Genomic DNA, 20,076 nt, shown 5'->3' on the forward strand with positions numbered 1-20,076 from the left:
CAGTTGATCAGTGAAAGAAGTAAAAAACTGTTCCAGGAAATTCAAGAAAACAGAAATACGAGTAAGAATGAAAAAAAAAAAAAAAAACAGGAAGTGCAAGGAAGCTACAGTGAAATGTCTGCAAGAAAAATGTGAAGAAATTGAAAAAGAAATGATTGTCGGAAGGACTGGTTAAGCATACAGAAAAGTCAAAACAACCTGTGATTAAATTAAAAGCAAGGTTGGTAAAATTAAGAATGCAATGAGAATTCCACTGTTAAATGTGGAGGAGAGATCAGATAGGTGGCAAGAGTATGTTGAAAGCCTCTATGAGGGGGAGGCCTTGTCTGATGATGTGATAGGAGAAGAAACAGGAGTTGATAGGGAAGAGATAGGAGAACTAGTATTAGAGACAGAATTTAAAAAAAGCTTTGGAGGACTTAAGCTCAAATAAAGCAGAAATGGTAGATAACATTCCTTTGGAATTTCTGAAGTCATTGGGGGAAGTGGTAACAAAATGACTATTCATGTTGGCGCGTAGACTATATGAGACTGGTGATATACCATCAGCCTTTATGAAAAACATCATCCACACAATTTTGAAGACAGCAAGAGCTGCCAAGTGCAATAATTATCACACAACCATCTCAACAGCTCATGTATCAAAGTTACTGACAAGAATAATATACAAAAGAATGGAAAAGAAAATTGAGAAGCTTTTAGATGATGAGCAGTTCGGCTTTAAGGAAGGTAAGTGCACCAGAGAGACAGTTCTAACATCGTGGCTGATAATGGAAGCAAGACTATAGAAAAATCGAGACATATTCATAGGACTGGTTGATCTGGAAAAAGTTTATGACAATGTAAAATGTTGCAGAATGTCCAAAATTCTGAGAAAAATTGGGGTAAGCTTAAGGGAAAGTCTGGTAATATACAGTATGCACAAGTACCAAGAGGGAGCAATGAGAGTGGAAGATCATGAACGAAGTGCTCGGATAAAAAAGGGTGTAATACAGAGAAATGAAGCATTTGAGGTGTGGTGCTACAGAAGAATGTTGAAAAGAAGGTGGACTGGTAAGTTAAGAAATGAGGAGATTCTCTGCAGAATTGGGGAGGAAAGGAATACATGGAAATACTAACTAGACGAAGGGACACTATGATAGGACATCTAATAAGACATCAGGGAATAACTTCCATGGTACTAGAGGGAACTACAGAGGGTAAGGTTGCTGATGTGTAAAAATATAAAACATACTGATTTCTCAAAACGTTACACACGCAGAAACTTGAATCATGTAAGAATTAGGCCAGTCGTTTAGAACTTAATGTTTTCATTGCTCATTTCAGGTCACTGAAGTGCTGCATTCAAACTCTGTTGTTCCAAGAGCCAGCTACTAAAGTGGTGTGCACGTAAGGAGGCAGGTGGTGGGGCAAAGGAAGTAGCAAGAGGCAGTGTATGCTTACCATGTGATGCACTAGCCAGTTATTCTGCCATATTTTACTGTAGCATGCACTTCAGGCTGCATACAGAATCTTTAGTGTTGATTTTTGTATTTATGTGGCCATGCTGAGGCTATTTAGTGATTGTAGTGTTTATTAAGAGTGACATAAAGACAGTACACTAAATATTATATTAAAAAGTGATGGCTATAGTCTTCCAAGCATATAAATTTTTTGAGATAGAGTCAGAAGCAGATACTTAGTGTCCCCATGCAGAGCACATCCCAGCATTGCCAGTCATCAGGATGGCTTCCATCCCTCAAAAGGAAACACTAAAATGACCAGAAACACACAAGGCTTTGAGGGGGGAGGGGGGGGGATGGTGATTGCTGGACTTTGAACTTTGGTATTGATATTACTACTCTTTTTCTTACTGAGTACATGGTTGATTTATTTGTAAAGGGAATAGGCTCAAGATTATGAAATAGCCCACTGGATGGATTTGAGTTGTTTAGTTGATGGAAGAACCAAGGGGCAAAATAAATAGTAGTTGTTTTGCATGGAGCCAGCCTGTGAGGCTGAGTGGTTCTAGGTGCTTCAGTCTGGAACCGCGCAACCGCTATGGTTGCAGGTTCGAATCCTGCCTCGGGCATAGATGTGCATGATGTCCTTAGGTTAGTTTGGTTTCAGTAGTTCTAAGTTCTAGAGGACTGATGACCTCAAATGTTAAGTCCCATAGTGCTCAGAGCCATTTTTTGCATGCAAATAAAAATGTGTTTGGGAATAACTTCCCTCTAGCAGGAACACATGGAAGTAGCATGTGATTCAGGATGAATAAGTGAGTGTAAGCAAACAAATGGTCCAGTGGCCTTGCTGCAGTGGTAACACTGGTTCCCATCAGATCACCCAAGTTAAGCGCTGTCAGGCTGGGCTAGCACTTGCGTGGGTGACCATCTGGTCAACCAAGAGCTGTTGGCAAGTGGGATGCACTCAGCCCTTGGGAGATAAGCTGAGGGGCTACTTGACTGAGAAGTAGTGGCTCTGGTCTCGTAAACTGACAAAATGGTGGGAGAGTGGTTTGCTAACCACGTGCCCCTCCATATCCGCATCCAATGATGCCTGTGGTCTGAGGATGACACGGCGGTTGGTCGGTACCATTAAGCCTTTGTGGCCTGTTCGAACGGGGTTTTAGTTTAGTTTAGCAAACAACTGGATGTTAACAGGGGATGAAAGTTGACAACTAGTCAGAGAATGTAATTTAAAGGGAGTGCAGGGAAGCACAATGAGAACCAGGATCCTAAAGAAAAATCTTTCAAAATTAAAATCCCAGGTAATCTTTTTCTTCACATTCAGAAGTAATAGACTGGTGCTCTTGAACTGCTAAATAAGATCTATGTTTTGCTTAATAATATTTTATGGATACATTAAAGAAGCGGTAAAATAGGTAAATAGGGAGAAATGCAGTTCTTTTAAATGTGAATTAAAATGTCAACTAACTTATTTTACAGTACTTCTGGGTCTACAACTAAATAATGCAAAGTAAACAGGTTTATTGAGCTATGTATTGAAATTATTAACTTGAATATGTACCTTTTTATGTCTGTGGATGTATTATGGACTTCTGAGTTGTCTTTGAACACCTATTTTTGTGCGTTCAAATGTGGAATGCTAAAATATGCTGCACTTTGTGTCGAGCTGGCAGTCTGACTACATTTTTGTTCGTTCTTGACCATTTTTCTGTGGTCTAAGCATTTGTTTCTTGTTTTTCCCTCATGGTTCTTGAACATATTGCATATTACCCATCTTTCATCATAGCTTACTTTATTTGGCTAGTAATTTTAAACTTCATTCACCACTTTATGGTGTCAGACACTTTTTCTGGGTTCCACAAATATTACTAATGTGTCTTGATTTTCCCCCACAAGTGTTGATTCTGTTATTAAATACAACAGAGCAGCCTATCTGGTGCTTCCACATTTCCTAAAGCCAAACTGACCACCATGTAACAGATTCTCATTTTTCTGTATATTATTCTTGTCAACAACTTGGATGTATGAGCTGTTCAGCTGACTGTGTGATATTTCTCGTATTTATCAGCCTTTGATATTTTCTGGGTTGTGTGGATGAAATTCTTCCAGAGGGTTGATGTTATGTTTCCAGGATATTCAAAAGTCTGATGGTGTATCTCCACTCTACCCAAAAGACTATGGTATATCTCCAGTCTCGTAGATATTACACATCAACTTCAACAATCATTTGGTTCTCTATTCACCAAATGATTTTAGAAATTCTGATAGAACATCGCCTTTGCCTTCTGCCATATTTGATCTTAAATCTTCCAAAGCTATTTCAAATTCTTGCTTTAACATTGAATCCAGTTTACCTTCTAAACAGCCACACATTTCTTCTTCAACCATGTCAGCAAACAGTTCCTCCCCATCATAGAGCCACCCAATGCAGTGTTTCCACCTATCCACTATGTCTTCTGTGTTTAACAGGGGAATTTCTTCTGTATTTTTAATGTTGGCGCCTTTGCTTTTAATTTCTCTGGAAGTTGTTTTGACTTACCTCTACAATAATTCTATCCTTCTGAAAATTATTTCCTTTTCAGTTTCTTCACTTTTTGCTGTTGTCATTTTATTTTAGCTTCTCTGCACTTAGCAACCACCTTATCTCCTCAGTCACCAGATGCCACAACAGTGCCTCCAGACACCATAACAGCAGTTACATCAATTCCTCTAGTAGCAGCTTCATCTACAATATCATCACAAGGAGGGAAGAGTAGGTATACAACAGTAGATGTGCTACCACTCCAAGTGAACAATTTTTTAGTAAAAGGCAACAAGAGGCAGAAATCCAAAAGATAAGCCCTGAAAAACGTTTGAAAACCAATCACCATAGTGTTCAGTGTGTAAGCAATAAGAGCATGGATCTTAAAATATGTTACCTTAACGTTCAGGGACTGAAAGATAAAGAACTTATCATAAATGAGTTTGGTCTTGATAACCAGTTTGATATTTTTTGTCTGAGTGAACACTGGGCTAATGAGAATGAACTTGCAGTTGCCAAATTTGACAATTTTAGTATAGTAAATAGCTACTGTAGGAAAAAGCACATTAGAGGTGGTGTGGCAATTTATTCCAACCAGTCACTCAATTGTACAATAACCAAACTAGACCTAAATTCCTTGTGTGATGAACAGCACTTTGAAGTTACGGGTATAATCATTAATAGTCATAAGCTAATAGTAGTATCCATGTACAGATCACCAAAGGGAAGCATTAACATATTTTTAGAAAAAATGGACATGCTATTGAGTAAATTAAGTAATATTAAATGGCTACATTATGATATTGCAATAGGAGGTGATTTGAATGCTGATTTTGATGTTACTAAATGTAAGGGTAGTGTTGCAGATCTGGAAAACTTACTAAGACAATACAATTTACATCATGTTAATAACAGGCCCACAAGAAACAAAGCATGTTTAGATAACATCTTTGTAAACTTCAAGACCACTGAAAACACATGCGAAGTTGTAGTGTTCCCATTCTCTGACCATGACTCCGTATCTCTAAATTATGCAAGTAAAATTCCCCTCAATAGGAGCAATGCAAACAGACCTGTCCCAACAGTTGTGATTACCAGACGCATAACTGAGGATAAAATTACCACATTTCGTAATTCCCTTGCTGACAGATCCTGGTTTGGCCATTGTAGTGTCGATGGACATTACATATCAAGTAATGACCTGCCAGTCAAAATAATATTTGATAGATTTTTTAATGCATTCTTGACCCTATTTAACCATAGTATTCCCATAAAGAAAATCAAAATAATGGACAGCAGCCACAAATCCAGATCTCAAAACAGACAAAATATATGGTACACTAAACAGCTGACAGATCTAAAGAAACAAGTTTTGTTACTGTACAACATATACAATAGTATGAAGTCTGACTGTGCCAAATCAGCCTATGTGGAATGCAGGAATGAATACAAAAAAGCCATCCTGCAAGCCAAAAAAACCTACAATGCCAACAGCATACATAATTCCACCAATAAATGCAAAACCGCTTGGAAAGTAATTAACAGTGCTGCCAGCGATACTAAAAAAGACAAAATTAATATCCCACCACAAACACTCAATGAGTTTTTTATTAATTCAGTGAAAGAAATAGGAGACACAATTATCAAACCAGACATTAGTCCATCAGAGTTACTCTCCCAAAATTGGGGTAGACAGTCACTAAATACAAGCATGGTAACCTTCTCCGAAGTATCGCCTAGATATGTACAAGGGGTCATAAAACAACTGAAATCATCTGATAGCTTAGATATATATGGCATATCATGCAACCTGCTAAAAAAAGTGTGTGACCGCATTCTCTACCCCTTAACCCATTGCATAAACAAGTGCTTACTTGAGGGATATTTTCCTGATGAGTTAAAACTGTCTAGGATCGTCCCAGTATACAAAAAGGGAGATAAAGACTCTCCATCTAGCTACAGGCCTATTTCAATAGTACTCGCATTCTCCAAGGTAATAGAATGCATCATGTACCAACAATTATCATCTCACTTTGAGAATCTAGGAATAATTAATGATACACAATACGGGTTTAGGAAGAATCTGTCGACCATTGATGCAATCAACAAAGTAGTCAGTTACATCCTCAAAGTTTTTGAGAACAAAGGCTTTGCTCAGGTCTCATTCTGTGACCTAAGCAAGGCCTTCGACTGTGTTGAGCACATGCCACTACTAGAGAAACTAGAATTCTACGGCATCAAAGAAAACAGTCTCAGACTATTAAAAGCTTATCTCAACAACCGTAAACAGGTAGTTTGTGTTGGTAAGGAAATGTCAAACATAGAAAATGTTAAAGTAGGTGTGCCTCAGGGATCTGTACTGGGGCCCTTCCTGTTTCTGATAATGATCAATGACCTCCCCTCGTTTATTAGATCCACCACTGTATTGTATGCAGATGATACGACTTTTCTCCATAGCAGTAACAGTCTTAATGATCTTAAAACCTGTGCTGAAAATACACTCACTCATGCAACATATTGGTTCAGAGCAAATGGTTTCCTGCTAAATGAAAATAAAACTCAGCAGATAATCTTCACCCTAAGAGACAAGCCACTATCTGATGACCCTAGTTCTGTTAAATTCCTGGGAGTTTATTTATATGAAAAGTTATCCTGGGGCCAACATGTAAACTATATTAGTAGTAAACTATCTAGAGTAATTTATTTATTAAGACAACTCAGAAATTGTGTACCTGAAACATACATCAGATCATCTTATTTTGCATTTTTCCAGAGTATAATATCCTATGGCATTATCTTGTGGGGTAACTGTAGTCATATACATGACATCCTATTATTGCAGAAGAAAGCCATTAGGATAATTACAAATTCTTCACATAAGGCTCACTGCAAACCCTTATTTACTAAACAAAAAATTATGACTGTAATAAACCTCTACATATACAATGTCTTAATCTTTATGAAGAAGAACCTACAAGATGTGAAACGTAGAGAAAATGTACATTGTTACAACACAAGAAGCATCAAACACATATACACGCCTTACCACAGACTATCAAAATCAATAAATAGCTATGAAGTCACAGGGCACAAGCTATTTAATAAGCTGCCACATGCCATACAGGATCTTCCTGAACATACATTCAAAGAAAGACTGCATGAATGGTTTATTGCCCACCCATTCTATGATATCAATGAATTCTTCAACTGTAAAATGCAGTAATCCAACAGATGACCCACTGTACATTTATTGTAATATAAGCTAAAATATTTCAGTAGTCAATACCTTATCACACTGTATTATAAATTGTAACTTCATTTGACGTTGTCAATTGCTGTAATGGCCTAAAGACAATAAAATCTTTATTATTATTATTATTATCTTCTTATTTATTTCGTTCCTAAATGAATTGTATGGTTGTATGCCTTTCTTTTTCTGTACATTTTTATTTCTCCTTCTGTTGTCAACCAACTGATGAATCTTCTTTCACTTAAGGTTTCTTCTCAGTTACCTGTACCTGCTTTGTCTGTTCAAATTTGGTGACTGCTCTTTCTGGGGGTGTCGAATCCTTTTCAACTGAACTGCTTATCATGGTTTTCACATTATCTAGTCATGGACAGCTTTAAGTATTCATGATTCTTCAATACTTTTGAATTCCACTTCTTCAAACACTGATTCTTTCTGACGATTCTCTTCAACTTTACCCTACTCTTCAAAATTCCTAAATTTTTATCTGAATCTATATCTGTTCCTAAGTATGTTTTACAGTTCACTTCGGACTATCTGACTCACCATGGTGTGATCCACCTGGTATCTCCCAATGTCTCCATATATTTTAGCTTAGAGCAGGCTGTTCCAACCGAGCTCCAGGGAGCCGGAGCGCTCACAGCGGCAGCTCAGAGCCCGCGTGGAGGGGGAAAGTGAACTCAATGCCCCCTGACCGCATGCAGCCGCAACTGACACAATAATCCATGTTCAACGACAGCTATGACTAGCCGCAGGAGCCCTGTACCTCTATTGGAGGATACCTTTCTATTCATTGACAGGGATGGTCGTCCGCAGTGTCTTGTATGTCATAAAGTATTTAATTCTGCGAAGAGGTACAATATACAACGACATTATACCTGTCTTCACGCAGCGCACTATGATCAGGTAGAAGGTGTTGCACGCAGAGAACTGGTAGCCAGGCTTAAGAACGACATACCGGGAGACGTAAGTTTAAAAACGGAGGGTATCAAAACATGCAACATAATTCATGTTCTGTAATGCGTTTATAATTTTCAGGTGAATGAGAGCGGAGAAAACACTTCAATTTGAGCAAGCTACAGGGTCACTCACATCATTGCGACGAGTGGCAAGCCGTTTTTGGTAGGACCACTGGTAAAATCGTGCATGGTAGCAGTTGCAGAATGTTTGTTTCCAAGGGAGGTGCAGGCAATTGAAGGGGTTTGCCTGTCGAAGCAAACAATTTCTCGTCGAATCCTGGACATGGCAGTGGATTTAGAGACACAGCTCAGGAAAAAGGCGGAAAGCTTTGTTGCATTTTCGCTAGTGCTTGACGAAAGCACCGACATATCAGACTGTGCTCAGCTTGCAGTCTTGGTGCGTGGTGTCGACATGGAGCTGCAAGTAACTGAATAACTCTTGGATGTCGTACCACTCGATTACACCACAACAGGACGTGACATTTTTGAAGCTGTTTGTGAATCAGTGGACAAAATGAATTTGCCGTGGGATAAGCTCCATTCTGTAGCGACAGACGGTGCACCACAAATGATCGAGCGTCACCAAGGTTTTGCTTCTCGTTTGAAAAATAAACTCAGGGACGAAATCGGGAAAGATGTTTTGACTGTTTGAATGTTCATTGTTTTATTCACCAAGAGTCACTGTGTGCTGAAATAGCAGAGCTACGTGGCGTAATGAAAGATGTCGGGAAGTGTGTGAATTTTGTGCGGCGCCACGGTATGAATCATCGCCAGTTCAAAGGATTCCTGAAAGATATGGAAGCAGAGTATGGGGATATACCTTACCACTGTACAGTTCATTGGTTGAGTCGGGGAAAAGTTCTTGATGTTTTCTTTGCCATTTGTGAGGAAATATCCCTTTTTCTTGAAATGAAAGGGGAAGAAATAAGTTGTCTGAAAGATATAAAATGGATATCAGACCTGGCGTTTCTAGCTGACATAACTATGCATCTGAATAATTTCAGTCTGTCATTTCAGGGCAAAGGGCAGCTAATCGTTGACATGCATGACCAGATTAAGGCGTTCATGGAAAAGTTACGTTTATTTGAGAGGAAGACGAGTAATGGACATTTAACTTTCTTCAAACGTCTTGCTTCTTTAAAACTACCTGAAGGTACTACTTTAGGCGACTACCAAGCAAAGTTAAAGCAGCTCATCACATCATTTGAAACACGATTCCGAGATCTCACTAGTTTGGAAATGGGACTTAAGGTCTTCAGCAATCCTTTTTCAGTTTCCCCCGATGACTTATCATCGTCACTTCAAATGATTCAAATGGCTCTGAGCACTATGGGACTTAACTTCTGAGGTCATCAGTCCCCTAGAACTTAGAACTACTTAAACCTAACTAACCTAAGGACATCACACACATCCATGCCCGAGGCAGGATTCGAACCTGCGACCGTAGTGGTCGCGCGGTTCCAGACTGTAGCGCCTAGAACTGCTCGGCCACCTCGGCTGGCATCGTCACTTCAATTGGAGATTATTGATTTGCAAAATTCAACTTTTTTGAAAGAGAGGTACTACAACACATTGGATTAGTCACGATGGTATCATTCATTACAGCAAAAAACATTTCCCAAGCTTCAGAACAATGCCACTCAGATCATGTGCGTGTTTGAATGTACGTATTGTTGTGAGCAGCATTTCTCAGCAATGAAAAGAGTAAAAAGTAAGGAATGATCGTTTCTTCAGGATGCAAAAATGAAGGCCATCCTCCACATTAACGCTGCTAACACTTTGACGCCCGATATTTCCGATCTTGTAATGAAAAGAAAATGTCAAGCTACAGAGGGCCAATATTTAGTATGCAGTTTCTTGTAAAATAGTTGTTTCTTATTTATTTCCTGAACATCGTATTTCCTGGGGTAGCATGACACCACGTGTTAGCAGCTAAGCGTATGAGGTTGTCGATTTTGTAAGACGCAGCTGGCACATCAAAACGCTTACCTTGCCGCCTACCTCAGCCAGCTGTGCCCACTTGAATGGTCACAGCGAGTTACACGGCTCCCTGGAGCAGGGAGCGCTCCGCAGCTCACAATGGAGCTGACGGGCTGGAACAGCCTGGCTTAGAGGCTTTCAGGAAACTACAGAAAGGGGTGTCAGTCTAAATTGATGCACGACAGACATGAGAAGGAAGACCTAGCAACAGTCGGTAGTGCAGTTATAAATTGTGTGATGGGAAAGAAAAGAGCTCCAAGTGCTAATAGAAAGTACTGAAGCTCAAATTTTACAGGTATGGGAAGCTGGATAAAGCTGGAAATAAGCTCAGTTGAAATTTTTACAAAGGACCTACCATTTTCAGAAAGTATAGATTAAATACAGTTGGTGGTGAATTGTTTACTGCTTTTCAGAAGTAGTTAACCTTGTGAAATTGAAGTAGTTTGTTCCTGGGATTTAGTATGGGCATAGGTTATACTTGACAACTGGAATAAATTAAGAATTGGTTCCATTTACCAAACCCCTGGCTCAGATGATACAGTTGCTGAACGGTTCAAAGGAAACATGAGTCTTATTTCAAACAGGTACCCCACTTACAGAGTTATAGTTGGTAGCGACTTCTATCTACCCTAGATATGCTGATAGAAATACAGGTTTAAAGCCAGTAGTAGGCATAAAAGGCCATCTGAAATTGTAGTGAAGGCTTTTTTAGAAAATTATTTTGAACAATTAGCTCATGGACCCACTCAAAGCGTAAATGGTTGTGAAAACATACTTAATCCCTCAGCAACAAATAATCCTGAGCAAATAGAGGGCATCATGAAATAAATTAATACGAGATAGTACTGATACCCCATGTTACACAAAACTGGTCAGAACACTGTTGCAGAAGCAACAAAAAAAGCATGCCAAATTTAAAAGAATGCAAAATCTTCAAAAATGGCCATGTTTTGCAGAAGCTTGAAGTTTAGTGTGAACTTAGATGTAAGATGCTTTCAGTAGTTTCCACAACAAAATAGTCTCAAAACATGACAGAAAACACAGATTCTGGTCATATGTAAAGTACACCAGCAGCAAGACACAATCAATACCTTCACTGTGTGATGATGATGGTGATATCACTGATGACAGTACCACTAAAGCAGAGTTACTAAACAAGGTTTTATTGAAATTCCTTCACCAAACAAGATAAAGTACATACTCCAGAATTCAAATCTAGAACAACTGCCAACATGAGTAAATTATAAGCACATATCCTCAGTGAAGCAAAGCAGCTTAAATTGCTTAATAAAAGCAAGGCCTTGAGCACAGATTGTATACCACTCAGGTTCCTTTCAGAATATGCTGTTACAGTAGTTCCATATGTGGCAATCACAAATGACACCTCACTCACCGAAAGTTCTGTACCTAAAGACTGGAAAGTTGCAAAAGTCACACCAACACCCAAAAAAGGAAATAGGAATAAGCTGCTGAACTGCAGATCAATATCATTAACAATGATTGGCATTAGGATTTTGGAACATATACAGTCTTCAAACATTATAAATTACCTTGAAGAAAACAGTCTATGGACAAATAGTCAGCATGTATTCAGAAAATATCGTTCTCATGGAACACAACAGCTCTTTATTCTCACGAAGTAATCAGAGCTACTGACAGGGGATGTCGAACTGATTCCATATTTTTAGATTTTCAGAAGGCTTTTGACACCTTTTCTCACAAGTGTCTCCTAATCAGATTGTGTGTCTATGGAGTGTTACCTCAGTTTTGTGACTTGATTCATGATTTTCTGTCAGAAAGGACACAGTTCATAGTAATTAATGGAAAGTCTTTGAGCAAACCAGAAGTAATATCTGGGTTTTCCCAAGGAAGTGTTATTTGCCTTCTGCTATTCTTGATCTACATAAATGACATAGGAAGACAATCTGAGCAGCCATCTTCGATTGATTGTGAATGATGCTGTTATTTACCATTTTATAAAGTCATCAGATAATCAAAACCAATTGCAAAATGATTTAGATGAGACATTTGATGGTGTGAAAAGCGGCAATTGACTCCAAATGACAAAAAGCATGAAATCCATACGAGTGCTAAAAGAAACACACTTAATTTTGGTTACACAATAAATCACACAATTTTGAAGGCTGAAAATTCAACTAAATACAAGGTGTTTCAAAAAGAATGACTGGACTTCAAAACTCCGTGTTCATTGATAATAATGTTGTGTGACGAGGGCCTCCCGTCGGGTAGACCGTTTGCCTGGGGCAAGTCTTTCGATTTGACGGCACTTCGGCGACTTGCGCGTCGATGGGGATGAAATGACGATGATTAGGGCAACACAACACCCAGTCCCTGAGCAGAGAAAATCTCCGACCCAGCCGGGAATCGAACCCAGGCCCTTTGGATTGACAGTCTGTCGGGCTGACCACTCAGCTACCGGGGGGCGGACTATTCATTGATATAAACACACTACAGACATGTGATAATTGCAAAATACTCACAAAGTCTTAAAGTTTTAGCTATGCTATTACAGAAGGATGTAGGTTGCAGTAGGTACTGGGAGATGAAAAAGCTTGCACAGGATAGAGTAGCACGGAGAGCTGCATCAAACCAGTCTCAGGACTGAAGACCACAACAACAACAACAACAACAATTACAGATGCTCTGTGTGTCCACCAGCAACAGCATGAACACCATCTAGATGATAGCTCAATTTGTCATAAACAACTTTGAAAAATGTATCTGCTTTTACAGAAGTTATGGAGGCAGTTATTCTGTTCTTCCCTTCTTTTACATCATGAGGTGACGGGGAGATAAACACATTTTCCTTCCCATATTCCCACATGAAAAAAATCACTTGGGGTCACGTCTGGTGATCACAAGAATGCTGGGTAGTGTCTCAGGCTCCTGTGTACCTATCCAATGTTGAGCAATCTTGAAATGCATTAGAATTGCCTTTTCCCTTAACTTCAAGAGCACTCTGACCACTTCATTTTCCAGCAGAATGGAGTTCCACCATAATAGCACAACAATGTATGTCAGTTCTCAATGACACTCTGCCTCCCCAACACTGGACAGGGGCACACAGGGCCCCAAGACATGACCCTGCATTCTTGGCCTCCAAGATAGCCAGACATGACCCCATGTGATTTTTTTCTTGTGGGGATATGTGTAGGAAAGCGTGGTCATCTCCCGTTTAACTCGTGACATAGAAAAAGTTAAGAACAGAATAACAGCCACCATAACTTTTGTAGAAGCAGAAACACTGTGTAAAGTTTATGATGAATTTAGCTATCGTATAGATGATGTTCATGCTGCCGCTGGTGGGCACACACAAAGCATTTGTAATATCATAGCTGAAACTAAGATTTTGTGTTTTGCAATGCATCCCATGCCTGTAGTATGTTTTTAGCAATAAATATGGAATTTTGAAGTCAGGTCATTGTTTTTGAAACACCCTGTGCTTAAAGATTACACTTATGAATAGCTTAAACTGGAACAATCAATCACAAAGATAACATAGTGGGGAAAGCTAACTAAAGACTGTGATTTATTGGCAGAGCATTTAGAAAATGTAACAACTCTACTAAAGACACTGCCTACACTGTACTTTCCGTTTTCTTCTGGAGTATTGCTGTGCGGTGTGGAGATCCATATTGTATAGGATTGGCAGAGTACATTGAAAAAGTTCAAAGAAGGACAGTTCCCTTTGTATTATTGTGAAACAGGATAGAGAGAGTGCCAGGACATGATATGCGAATTGGGGTGGCAATCATTAAAACAAAGGTGTTTTTCATTGCGGCAGGATCTCCTTGCGAAATTTCAATCACCAACTTTCTCCTCTGATGGTGAAACTTATTTTGTTGTTGCCCACTTGCATAGGGAGAAGTGATCATACAATAAAATACGAGAAATAAGAGCTTGCACAAAAGATTTAAGTATTCGTTTTTCATGTCGATCAAGAGTGGAATGGTAGAGAAATAGCTTGAAGGTGTTTCAACGAACCATCAGCCAGGCACTTAATTGTGAAAGGCAGAGTAATCATGTAGACATCTCTTTCCAATGGTTTCTTGAACTGTTCATTTGTTATTACTAACTGAAATTTATTGCAGAAGTCAGGAGTCTTACTCCTCTGTCACTCCTACTACTGCAACTGTATTCTCCTGGAAGTCTCCTTCATTGCTTCTCCTACTATAGCAATCAAATCACAGGTGATTATTGGATTGTCATGCACCTTTACATAGTGAGCTACCTGTACAGATACATCATACAATTTTCTCTTCTGTTTGTGAAATACTCGGACTGTTGTGGTTGGCAATAATTTGCTGTCGATGCTGCTTAGAATAATCCTATTACTAACATTATCATAGTAATTCACTTTTTGCTCTGCCTTCCTATTAAACAATGAAACCTACTCCCATGGTAGCATTTTCTGCTTCTGTTATAATGTACTCATATACCAGAAATCCTTATCTCCTTTCCATTGTACTTCAATGACTTTCAGTACATCTAAATTGAGACTTACATTTACCTTCTCATATTTTCTATCTTCCTTACCACTTTCAGACTCTTGATACACTATGTTCAAACTCACAGAATGTTATCCTTTTGTTGGTTTTTTTCAAGCTGTTTCTCATGATTACCTCCCCCCTTGAGAATTCCCTCCCAGCATTCTGGATGGGAGACTAATCCAGAATCTTCTGCTAAAGGAGAGATCATCATGACACTTTCTCAATGACATACCACATGTGGTATGGATGCACATCATGTGTCTTAAATGAACTGATTTCCATTGTCTACTGCATCCTGATGCCACCACTGACTGCGTCACCCTTAGGGGCAGTTTTCCACCCTAAGGGCAAGAGGTGCCCTGATCCCCAGTATGCTAATCTGCCCTGTTTGACAAGGCTGTTGGTAGAATTGGGGTATACCATATACTGGTGGTCTTCAGTCATCATTGCTGATGATTTTTCTTCAAAATCTATAAAGAAGCATAGAAGGAACTCACGACCCAAGATATTTTTATTAGTAGTCAATGATGTTACCCTGAGAGAACAGTGGCCTTTTTTTTATCTCAAATTTTAGACGCTTCTTGTGAAAGTTGTTTAGTTCTCATCTGCCACCATGTTATGATGCACTTAATTTATGTTTTTAACATTTGCACAAGAGAAAAAAACAAATCACATGCTGAAACGTCCTGACAGACTAAAAGTGTGTGCCGGACTCAGACTCAAACTCGGGACCTTTGCCTATTGCAGGCAAGTGCTCTATCACGAGCTACCGAGTATGACTTGTGACTCGTCCTCACAGCTTTACTTTTTGCCAGTGCTTCTCCTACCTTCCAAACTTCACAGTAGCTCTCCTCCAAAACTTGCAGGACCAGCGCACCTGGAAGAAAGAATATTGCGGAGACAGGGCTTAGCCACAGCCTGGGGGATGTTTCCAGTGAAATTTTCACTCTGCTAGAGAGTGTGCATTGACACAAAACTTCCTGACAGATTAAAACTGTGTGCTGGACCCAGACTTTCCTAAAGGCAGAGGTCCAGAGTCTGAGTCTCTGTCTGCACATGGTTTTAATCTGCCAGGAAGATTCGTATCAGTGCACACTTGCTGCAGGGTGAAAATTTCATTCTGGAAATCACACACAGACAGAAAGATTGCATACTTAAAAGTAAACTGATGAAACAACATTTGTTATAAAAGTACCTTTATTCTTTACAACTGATTACAATTCAGCAACACTGCTCTACTTGAAGAAATCAATGTTGACAAGCAATCTTTCATCACTAATTAAACAGAATGAATAGAAATAAAGCCACTGTACCACTGGCACCAAATTAAAAAAAATGACAACAGAACATTTCATTGTCACTTCAGAAAGCAAAATTTTAACCCGACTTGGATTACATCATCAAACAGTCTTAATCCGGTAGTACATGTAAGTTTCATTCACTGTTTTTAACAAAAGAGTATTCACTGCACTTTAAAAAATATATTTAAGCAGGAATTACATTACTCTTTTTACAGCAAGTGATTTGTACAGCAATTATCCTGTAACATATATCCAAGTATTTACACTTTGATACCATTTACAGTTCTATGAAACAGTTTAACCTTTAATCAGCAATGTCTGACTGATCAAAATGATTTATTGTTATCATTACGATCAGACAAATAAAGCAACAACAACCTGAAGGTTGGTCTGATTGTCACAATATTGCACTAGACCTGGTCCTATTGAATGCACTGTGCCTTTGTTTTCCTTCAATCTGCAAATTCACCCTAAGTTAAGGAGAGAACTTGTACTTAAATGTGGAACCAAGCAGTTTGCCATTACTCAGGTATGTGAACTACTACCAGAGGTGAAGCTCATGCTATGTCAGAAAAAAGTTTATTATTGGTTTAAGTCTAATTAATTGAGAAAAGTGAATCTTACACAAGTTATCTATGGATGTTACAGCATCATCAATCAATATTACGTGGGAAACTACTAAAAATACTTGGGACAGCTGCAGCTGGCATAGTTTTGAAATGAGGCAAAAAAGGAATTGAAGTGGCTACATATCAACCTGTCCCACTACTTGGCATGATGTATAAATCACTGGAGAAGCCAATTCTCAATCACATCTGAGAGGCTATTGATAAAAAAAACCTCAATCAAGCAGAAAATCTGAATTGCTGTGATCAACTGTTAACACTTAAAGCATTTGTTGAACATGGATTTCAGAAAGGCATCAAACCGGCTGCAGCGCTTCCATGGATCTAAGGGCAGCTTATGATGAAGAAAGCCTGATGTTCAAGTTTGATGAAGTAATTCCACATCAGAAGCTAGCATGTTTACTAATCCACGTGCTCCCAGATCAACATTTTTCATTTTCTCTGAACGTAAAAGCAAGCAGATGGAGAATCCTAAACCATGGACTGTCTCAAGGATGTCTTGGCTCCTATTCTGCTTAATTTGTATGCCCACCGTATGTCAGCTATTAATCCATTATGCACACGACCTCTTACTAATAGGTGAGAATGAAGATATTAAGCCATGTGAAAGTACACTGTCCAGTAATCTATCCATATTAAGCAAGTAATTCTGCACCTACAGATATTATATCTGTTCTTTAATTTTTTGTGCTGATATTGCAAAAGCACAATTTCTTACACACATTTTAAAAAATGTATGAGGTGTTTCTCTTATATCTATAGTTATTTTGCAGTTCTGTTTGTAAGCATGCTTCCTCTTTTTAAAAGCTAGTAAAAACAGTGGGTGATGTTGCTATGACTTTTATGGATACATTAGTAGCATATCTTGCAAGCAACATTTTATATCACTCAGTGAGAAGCAACATACCTTTCACATCAATGTATGAATGATCCAGTCTCCAGAATAATTTTTTCGATCAATGTACATACATGATCAACAGAACACTTCATTTAGAGCTTTTCGATAATACCAAAGACAACATTATCTTCTAATGTGAGGAGACTTTCCATAAACATAACAAGCTACATTAGTGTAATGATGTACAGTAATCCTAATATGGCCTTCTTTATTAAGACGATTTCCTAGATTAATCAAACAATGATTGATTCCATCTGGACTTTGCCTTTGGCTTAAACATAGTGGTTATCTGCTATTTGTCATTCTACATCATTTCTGACATTTTTCCATGACCACTAGGCAGCTAAATAATCTAATTGAACTTAATCCTTTGAATGCTAGTCCTGTCTTACATTTTTACCTCTCTGCTCTCAGACTTCACCAGGTCTCATTGTCTCTAAATTTTTGTTCATTCCCCAAAGCAGTGGCATTTCTGGACACATTAAGACAGAAACTAGTAACAAATTGCAGCTCTCAATGGCTCTTTTTCTGTGCCATTGGCACATAATTGTTTTAGTGCAGCTCCTTCTTTATTACAACTGCAATAACAACATTCAAAACTACTACACCGCAGCATATCACAACTTCCGTAGATAATCTTGACAGGTTTCTACGCATACCAGTTCTGCAATACTTTAATGGCTGAAACACACAGAAGATTAAGTATGTCCTTCAGGTTCCTATTTTAAGCTTGTCACAAACTTACCTGCATTACAAATAGTACCAAGAGCAAAATACACAGAACTTACTGTAAGTGTACTCTACATAGGCTGAAGTTAATTGTAAAAATGAACACTTAAAGAGTGTTTACTAGGGTGTAAAAATTATGTATCATAATGTATTGTAAGGCATTTTACAATATTTCGCATTTGTGACAAGGTGTGCCAACGCCTTACAGCAAAGTATATGAGTAGCTAAATTCAGTTCTCCTCCTTTAATGTTCTTTTAGAACTGTAGCTCAGACTTCAACTTAGTTATGAATGCTGATAAATGCTTAACCCCATATGATTATGGGATACTGAAGCATCGAGTATATATATCTTAGGGACCTTCCAGGCACTCTGTGTTTGTAAGTGGAAAGATTTGGAACTAATGTCCAACTTATATTAGATGTGGACAAGAAAATACCTACCTTTAAGGCACAGGAAAAAAAGGGTGGGAGGGTGCCACACCACTGACGTCCAGTGCAATACAAAACAAGAAAAAGATTTAGCAGGTTGGACATGCACAGATGTTAACTAAGAGTCTTTGTAGCATGGTATGATGTTTTGCAGCATACTGTTATACTGAAGAGAAAAAACTCAGACTGAAAGATGTCACAGTCACTCTGAATAAAGAAGTGACTGCTCCCCCATAAAACAGAGTTACTCTAGTATTGGGGGCACACCTTTCTGTGTGGCTAGTAATAAATCAGTTCAAACACAGCATACCATATTTGCATTCAACGTTCTGGGAAGTGGGCAGCTATCTACATTATGTGTGGATATGAGATGAGAATGGACTGTAAGCTATAAGATGTGCTGAAGTCTGGGCACACTCTTCCATCATTGTATTTTTTGGATGGTGGATAATATTTTAATCATACAGAGGCGTCTTAATGGGAAGCCCATTAGTTGCAGTTATAACCAACCAGTTCATGGAAGACATCACTTGGACATGGCTACTGTGAAGCCTACATGCTTTTATCATTACGCTGACAGCACATACGCTGTCTGGCCTCATGGACATGAAAAACTGGGAGAGTTCTAGTACAACAGCAGCATCCTCCATGACAACATCAAGTTCATGATGGAGGTCAGAGACAGAGTTACTTGCTGTTCCTTGAAATTCTTGTCTCCTGAAAACCAAATGGGTTTCTCAGCCACAGTGTTTACTGGAAACCCACCCACACCGGCCAGTATTTGCTCTATACTAGCTACCACCGCCCTACACAGAAATGTTCTGCTCTTAGGGCCTTGGTGCATTGAACAAACTAATTTCAGTAGCTGAAAACCTGCTGAAGAAATTGAACCACTTACAGAAAGTGTTGAAAGAAAAATAGCTACAACAACTGACAAATTGCATAAGCCATTTCATCAAAGGCACTTAAAAAGAAGGTCCCCACGGAGAACGCGTAGAAGCTTGGATTTCAGCCATTCTGTGGCCCAGGAAAGATTAGTACGCTCCTACAGAGATATAAAACTGATTCAGTCTTCAGGCCTCTCGCAAAACTAACTCATTAGGTTCATGAATGATGATTATGATGATCTGAATGGCAGTGGTGTACAAAATACCATGTATGTTGGACAGTTTTGCACTGGACATACTATGTGTGTTATTGAAAAGTACCTTATAGAACATGAAGTGGTTTGCACTTATGGTATCCTGAGAAGTTGTTGATAGCAGAACACACTCTGGAAAATGGACACTCAATTTCTTTTGATGAGACATCTATTATTGAATGGACAAATAGTTTCTGGAATAGCAATAAATGAAGTGATACAGCTAAAACTTCTGGAAACACCCTCAATAAAGATGGTGATCTATAGTTAAGCAGAGTTTGAGAT

The 20,076-nt window shown here is 38.8% G+C and overlaps 1 pseudogene; it reads left to right on the forward strand.

Annotated features, from left to right (window-relative positions):
* The first annotated feature begins 2,279 nt into the window (after positions 1-2,279).
* Positions 2,280-2,397, forward strand: LOC124778091 (annotated as a pseudogene).
* Positions 2,398-20,076: the final 17,679 nt, after the last annotated feature.

The sequence above is a fragment of the Schistocerca piceifrons genome, chromosome 2 (genome assembly GCF_021461385.2).
Source record: "Schistocerca piceifrons isolate TAMUIC-IGC-003096 chromosome 2, iqSchPice1.1, whole genome shotgun sequence".
NCBI classification, from domain to species: domain Eukaryota; kingdom Metazoa; phylum Arthropoda; class Insecta; order Orthoptera; family Acrididae; genus Schistocerca; species Schistocerca piceifrons.